The 8406-nt window shown below is 34.5% G+C and overlaps 2 long non-coding RNA genes across 2 annotated transcripts in view; both read right to left on the bottom strand.

Moving 5' to 3' along the window:
- Positions 1-3097: 3097 nt before the first annotated feature.
- Positions 3098-8406, bottom strand: part of LOC146935725 (uncharacterized) — a 47606-nt gene continuing 42297 nt past the window's right edge. The window contains exon 2 of the long non-coding RNA XR_015030341.1: positions 3098-3222. This is a non-coding gene — a long non-coding RNA (uncharacterized LOC146935725). The remainder of the gene's footprint in view (positions 3223-8406) is intronic.
- On the bottom strand, positions 4983-6749 carry LOC146935729 (uncharacterized). Its single transcript, XR_015030343.1, has 2 exons — positions 5558-6749; positions 4983-5381 (listed from the first exon to the last, which is right to left on the bottom strand). It is a non-coding gene; the product is annotated as an uncharacterized LOC146935729 (long non-coding RNA).

Raw genomic sequence — 8406 nt, 5'->3', positions numbered from 1 at the left:
CACCGCGCATTGATTTATAGAAAGTTTTTAATGTAAATGACCCTTGTAAATCAAACGGTAGTAATTCCTATTAATTGCAGCAATTAAAAGCATTAACCACGTATTGCTTTGTAAAGTCATAAGAAATAATTCATGGAAATTTTCACTTGTACCGCGTATGGATTTATAGAAAGTTTTTAATGTAAATGATCACTGTAAATCAATTGGTAGTAATTCCTATTAATTGCAGCAATTAAAAGTTTTAACCGCGTATTGCTTTGTAAATTCATAAGAAAACGGTTAGGAGGATTCTATAAATTTCTTGTGACATTATATGAAAAAACTATACATCTAAAACGTAGTAGACAGTTATATGTTCGTGGAAAGGAAATACTACAGAAATCATCTTTGAAACCTGCAGCATGTTGACAAAGGTATCTGTAGTAATGCTACACCCCACCTGAGAGAGGATATATGCAAAACGATTAATTTTCATATAGTTGTGATTGCGCAAAAGTGACTGAAATGTTTAAAAATATTAGACTTGATATAATTCGGCCATCAGGATGCTAAAAAAGGCATAAGAACAATTAGTCTGCTTATAAATTTGTCACCAAATTATTGGCATCACTACCCAGCGCAGTCAACTCTAATTCCTTATCAACACCATCATCATCAGTTGAATCCTGTTAAAAAGACATTTTCTTCCGTGTCAAAATTCTAATATATAACGGCATGCACAAGAATCCATACCTATATGATAGTACAAAAAAATATAAACAAAAAAAAACCTTGAGATTGTATTTCTGGATGAATTCATTGATGACTTCAACATCATCAGTAGCCCTTTTGATACCATAGTTCCTCCACTTCCTATTGATATTACCATCACTAACCTCCACCTTAAAGAGCATTTTTTTGTCCACAAAAAAGTTGAAATCAATAGGATAACCAATTGACTTGTTCTCAGGCTGCACCAAGCAAATGGGAGTTTGTAGTGATTAGTGTTGACTTGAATCTGCATATAAAATATAAAACTAAGAATAAGAAAGCAACCTTGTTAATTTCTGCAATCAAGTCTTGGACATTCTTTCCTATGAACTGGGTGACTATACGATCAAAGAGAACAAATGTTGTCGAGCCAGAATCATCCATGACAATGACATGCAGCTTGAACCTACAATGGATTGATTAATGATATCAGTTATAATCCAATTTAATTATTTGCATTGATATGTTTCATATAAAAAGCGGCATATTTACCTCAGAACAACGCTTTTGCATTCCTTGCATCATTTGCAAGATAGTTTTCCATCAACCACGGTAACCAACAATGAATACATCAATGGCAACGATCATATAATTGATTAGGAGGGAAAAAACGGGGTGATTAGGGCACTAATTGGCATTAACTACGATTTTATTCGCTAAATGAATACATATGATATGATTCCCTAAATAGAAAAGTTTACTAATCGTTGAGAGTTATGGTGATTTGAGTGGCATTAACTACGATTTTAATGGACATTATGCGCATCTGTATGAGATAGGAAATGAGTAGTTACGATTTTATTTGCATTATTTGCATTGATTAATGAATACATCAATGGCAGCGATCATATAATTGATTAGGAGGGAAAAAAGGGTGTGATTAGGGCACTAATTGGCATTAACTACGATTTTATTTGCTAAATGAATATATACGATATGATTCCCTAAATAGAAAAGTTTACTAATCGTTGTGAGTTATGGTGATTTGATTAGCATTAACTACGATTTTAATGGACATTATGACACATTTGTATGAGATAGGAAATGAGTAGTTACGATTTTACTCACTAAATGAATACATACGATATGATTCCCTAAATAGAAAAGTTTACTAATCGTTGGGAGTTATGGTGATTTGATTGACATTAACTACGATTTTAATGGACATTATGACGCATCTGTATGAGATAGGAAATGAGTAGTTTAAAACATATCATTTGAATCAACGGCTGAGATTAGATTAGCAAGGAATTCACATAAACGGCTAAGATCATTTAATTGCTTAGGAGGGAAAAGAGGGGGTGATTAGGGCAAATATGATAGCTTGGCAACTCTAGCTTTTATAATAAAGGATAGGGTGAATTAGGGCAAACATGGTAGCCAAGGAAGTCTAGCTTTTATTTTTCGTGACCAATTGATATACGTTCATTTTAATGGATGTTTATGATTTTTTTGATTAACAATTAGTGTAGGGGATTGTTGAATGAATTGATTAGCATTTAATACGTGCATTAACGAAGTTATATGAGGAAACATTTTTAGAGTTAGAGTAGCAATTAATACTTGTTTAGGAGGGAAAAATGCTAGGCATTAGGGCAAAATATGGTGAATTAGGGCAAACATTGTAGCCAAACAACTCTAGCTTTTATAATAAAGGATTTAAAAGGAAATATTTGTTAAATTTTATGTTGAAAAAGTTATTTTTTAATGATTCAATGTGTTGAATACATAACTTCTAAGATAAAATTTTCACTTTAAACTTCTTATCAAGTATCCGCATGTTAAGAGTCCCACATCGGATAGGACATGACCTGACAATGTGTTTATAAGTGGGAGCAATCCTCACCTCACAAGCCGGTTTTGTGGGGTTGTGTTAAACCCAACCACGATTTCTAAGAGACACTTTTTAGCATTTTCCTTTAAAAAGACAAACAACAGTACATGTGGGAAGAAAGAGCCAAAAATACTAAATCGTCTTGCTGTGTGGAAAATTAAAGGATTGGTACTTACCATCCAGTTTTCCAAATACATTTTTTTTCTTCCAAATACATTGTTGAATAATTTACACCACATTTTGATATTTAATAAATGACTTAGATTGACCATAAACTCACATTGGGAATTGGATCCTCTCCAGTGAGAATTTCACTGGATGCTCTGCAGTGAAAATCTGAACCTTTAATTACCCTTTTAATAATTATAAATGCTTGCAATTAAAAAAATTGAATGGAGAGGATCTCACTGGACTCTCCAGTCACAGGAGAGAATCCCCTCCCCTCACATTGAGTCACTAACTAGTATAAAACCAGTTAACTCCCTATGTATTATACACCAACACAATAATAATATCACTTCTTAAAATGGCTAATTCCTTTTTCTTATCCTTACTAATGTTGTTCCTTGCTGCTCTTATGCTTGCTCCTCAAGGGCTTGCTGATGCTGAATATTCCAAGCCCCAAACTTACAAGCCTCCTATACACAAGCCACCAATTTATAAACCACCACATGACAAGAAATCAGCAACTTCCTGCACAAAAAACCCAAACCGCCCATGTTACCCTCCACCCATACATTTCTAAAGCATGAACACGAAGAGGCATATTAATATCTGCTAAATAAGTGGTCCGGAGGGTGCACAAGAAATATGGAGGGTGGAGAAAGAAATATCCAATAAGTGATCCTAGTTACCAATGCTTTGTTTTATATATCTTGTGTATAATACGCTCATAAGCTTTTTGTAACAAATAAAATAAGGATGTTGTATTGTCCACATGATTGTTCTCCTAAGATTGATTTCCTTTATTAGATAAAGTCTTTGTAGGTGGTTATTGTCATAGATCAATAATTATAGTAAATGGCAAGAATAATGATTAAAGTATATTCAGTATAGAGATAAAACTATACTGACTAATTAGAAGTTTTTTCTAGGGTTGACCGACTAAAAGTTATTATCACATATATTAAGTCTAGAAAATTTATTATTAATCTAAAATCATAAGATGGTGGGGGACGAGGGCATCGATCAGTGCATGATTTTGCTGAAAGCAATTATCTACTGGAACTTAATTTATATAAACTAGTTTAGAAACTCCAGAAGATTTGTATGTGGTAGTTTTTCCCGATTCTAGTTTTGCTAGAAAACACACTTTTGTACGTAGAAGTTTTTCCCTATTCTATTTTTGTTAGGAAAAGTAATTTATTTGTTTTCGCAAGTTTTGGAAGCGATAAAGATGGTGAAATATTACTCTCATTTCTGTCAAGTAAAACAAAAATCAGTGTGCCCGAACTTTACATTGATTGGATATATTCTTTACATTGATATCAATGGGCAAATATTACAATTTTTATTCAAACGTACATTAGTTGAAGTGATTTACTGTCTTGATTATTGAATTATTGGCCTAGTACTTGATTGAATCCATGTCCGATCTAAATTATGTAGTTTGATAGGTAACTAATATTCCATATACATCAATAGGATCTATGATAGGTTTCCGCAAGTGTACGGTTCTAGTAAAAATATCGATTCATATGGACTTAAAGTAAATACCAATCTAATTTGTAGTTTTGATTATCTAAAAAGGAATAAGTTGGTCAAGTGCAATGATTTTTTAGATTAAATTTCAATTATTAAAAAGCGTCATGGGATTGAGGTTTTCATCATAAAGTTAAATCTTAAACATTCCCTATCTATTTCTCTATTCTATAATGAATTCATTCCTAAAGACAAGACGTTCTTTGGTATTTCATGAAAGTATCTCAACAATAATTAAACCCTATTTTCATGGTTGATTATCATTGAGACCTTTTGAGTGCAACCTTATTGTCTTAAGACTCAGAAAATTATTCTCATAGTTTGTTTATCTTGTCTAATCTCATTTGATCTAATATCAAACTTCACCTCTCGATCATTCATTTGATATTTGAGACGTGATTAAATAACAATATCAAACATTACGTCTATTGTTTTAAAATTCCATAACGATGATATTAGATTATAAAATGGTTTCTTATAAAATAGAGTCTAGACTTGGGTTGATTAGGATTCAATCATTAAATTATTCCAACAATTCCAAGACTAGAAGAGTTTACCCACACATGATCATAGTAGACAAGGGATTAAAATATAAAGATATGAAAGTAAAAGACATGAAGATAAATAACTGAAAATGTAAAGAACAGAAAAGTAAAGAACAAAAATGTAAAGAAATGAAAAATAAAGAACAGAGAACTTAGAACAATGCAAAATTATGCTTTCAACTTTAGAGTAAGTTTACAAGTATCTAAGATCCTTTTTTCCTTAGAAGTGAGGTCTATTTATAGCCTAGAGCCTCAAACAATATATTAAAAACGAGTTACAAGCCATAAACCAAAGAATTCTAAGAGGTTGTAATAACTATTTTTTCTACACAAGACGCACGGTCATGCTTCAAGGGTGCACGGTCATGTTCACCTTTCTATCTTTTGCCATTTTGCACGTTTAGCGGGGTGCATGGTCATGCCTCTGAAGCGCACAATCATGTTTGTTTCTACGGTGCTGTGGCGCACAATCATGCTTGTACTTCAACTTTTGTAATTATGACATTTTAAGAAGCGCACAACCCAAATGGAACCACATACAACCCATGCTTCTGTTTCATTAACAAATATCCACAAAATAACGAAACAACATATATAGAAGCAGTTCAAATTATATAATCCAAACCAGGAACAAATTCATTCATATTATATAATCTAAAAGGGTTTAGTTTACATAAAAAAAAAAATATGATTCAAATAACGCTAAATGGAAAGAATGATACCTTACCTTGTTGTCTGTGTTTGAAAAGACTTGATGCAATGTTTTGAAGCAAATTTTTTTCATGAATCATACAATTTCAGAGGGACTGTGGAGTAACTTAATCAAAGTGAAAGTGAAATTAACATTAGTAACATATACATCAAGCTACCAAATAAAATAAGATATAAAAATGATAAACTATAATCTCAAATGTTATTTGGAATAACGTCTAAAAAATAAGCTATAAACTAATAAAATAAGCTATAAACTTGTGATGAAAAAACAGTTATGAAACATACATTTTTTAATCATACAAACTTATAAACTATAAACTAGCTTATTGAATTCGTCAAGCAGACCATAGTCTACCAATATGTCAACAATCTTGCGTTTCTTCCATTTTGTGTTGTCGTAAGAATGAGCTTTCTTCATTTTTGGAGGATCTAAAATGAGTTTACAATCATTCTATAATTAAGAATTATTAAGTTCAATCGGTAAACACTAAGTTATTAAATATCTTTATAAAGGTAGTAATTAAATTTTTTAATGAGAAAAAACACTGTTTTGTATTTTTATATTCAAGCACAAATAAAGTAACCTATTTGGAATTTTTATAAATAAATAATGGGAAATGTTAATAAGTGCTCTTAGAGCATTTGATAAGAAATTTAAAATAGAAACTTTGTCTTGAAACTTGTGCATTCAACACATTGAAACTTTAAAAAAACAACTTTTTATACATAAAAGTTATCAATTGTTAAAATGGCTAATTCATTTTTCTTATCCTTACTAGTGTTGTTCCTTGCTGCTCTTATGTTTGTTCCTCAACATTTTGCGTTTCCCTCCATACATCTCCCTCCAGGTATCATAAGGCATTTACCTCATTTCCCTCCATCCAAACAGCTCCCAGGACATTTTAAATCCCTGCTCGAAGAAAACGGGCATAACCGACCCAGTAATTGCCCTCCACCTGCAAATTTCTAAAACATCAACGCAGCAGGCATATCAATATCTACTAAGTAATTGTTTTGGTTCAATTATTTAGCGGTCTTATGTGATTCTATTGTATTAAGGGTTGTTTGGGTGGTTTTATGTTGTGGCTTTTTAGCATTGGTTTAGTTGTCTTTATGTATTGTTACCTTGTGTCTTTCCTCTGTAGCCTCTTCACTTCTTGTGTTGGGTTATCTTATGAATAAAATTTGCTGTTTAAAAAGAAAATAGTATCTACCAAGTAAATGCTTTGTTTTATATTCTTGGGGGCTAGTTTTGTCAAAAAAACTATAGCGGCTAATTAAAAGTTTTTTGTTTTTTTTTTCTAAGGGTGATTTAATAAAAATAATTATTTCAAAAAAAAAATGTATAAAATTTATCAAATACATGGTACCTATTAGTGTAACATTGTTGAAAATTTAAACAATTTTTTCAGCTAAACCATATTTGTGTGCAACCAAGTGGAGAGATAGAGCCAATAATACGAAATGGTCTTGTTGTGTGGAAAATGAAAGGATAGGTACTGATCATCAACTAGTAGCAAATACATGGACCTTCTTTTTCACATAGAAGGGCTTTTTGGAGGATTCAGCAGCAGACACCTCCTTCCTGGATTTGTTGAGGTTGTCCGCGTACAGCTCTTCTTCGTACATGATGTAGATCTTTGCGATCGCTAGGAACTCGTTGAGTGTCCTTGGGCGATCCAGGCGGACAGCTTTCTTGACGTTCGTGCCTTCGCGGAGACCTTTCGCAATGAGGTACCGCTTCATTGTTTCATCGACACCTCTTACCCGAACAACTTCTTTGTTGAACCTTTCGATGTAGTCTCGAAAGGCTCGCTCTTTCCTTGCACAATAGCTTTAAGGAATGCCACCGTCTTTGGTTGTGTCTTTGAAGCATTGAAGTGGGTTGTGAACTCGTCACAGAGGTCGCTCCATGAGTTGATGGAGTTTCTCCGTAAGTTCTTGAACCATGTAACGGCTCCTCGTCGCAGTGTTGTGATGAAGAGCTTGCATTTGACGGCGCCCTGAACCGATCGATATGTGAGAACAGCTTCAATGTTCTCAATGTGCTCGTCTGGATCCGTTGTTCCGTCGTACGAATCAATCTAAGGAGGTTTCTCTAGTCCGCGAGGGATAGGAGCTTCTCGGATACGCCGTGTGAATAGGCCGTAAGCGTTACGGTCATTCCGGGCATCGCGGTTGTCCTCGAAACTATATGGGGACCAAAAGCGTCTGTTGCGTATTGATGAAGATCTCCTTGGGGGAGATCGTCTGCGAGGAGATCGTCTGGGTGACCTCCTTCTGGTCGATCTCCTGGTTTGGCTGGGAGATCTAACACTGACTGAATGCCGAGGGGATCTGGAGCGTGATTGGCAATGGCTCCTTCCTCTTCTACTATGTATCGGGGAAGTAGTCCGTTTGGTTGCGATTACGGGTCGCGCTTGCTCTAGATCCACCAGGCATCGGTTCTGTTCCTCGATTAACGACGTCTGTCGTTGAACCGTGCGGATCAGATTGCCGACGAGGGCACCAGTTGGCGTAGCATCTTCTGGCGTCTCTGTAGGTCGCGGAAGACCTTGCAGAGGCCTTTGTTGGAGAGGAATAACTTTTACAGGTTCCACTCTTGGTGTACCTATAGGAGACGGTGAAGATGTCATTCCATCCCATTGAGGGATACAAATTTCACTTCGTATCTGTGAGCTGGCACTGTTGGCAATCATGGTAGTATTTTGGAAAGCTTTGGTTTTTAGTAGGATAAAAACGGGGAGAGTTTATATTTCCCACAGACGGCGCCATTGATCGTACCTGATCAGAAGGTGACTGTCGGTGCTTTGTATGCGGTGGTTTGAGTGGTGGTAGAATGCGTCAAGAATGCTACTTGGA

Source organism: Medicago sativa, chromosome 3 (assembly GCF_051527215.1).
Source record: "Medicago sativa cultivar Bolivia chromosome 3, Bolivia_mono, whole genome shotgun sequence".
NCBI classification, from domain to species: Eukaryota; Viridiplantae; Streptophyta; class Magnoliopsida; order Fabales; family Fabaceae; genus Medicago; species Medicago sativa.
This window is presented reverse-complemented; position numbering and strand designations above follow the sequence as displayed.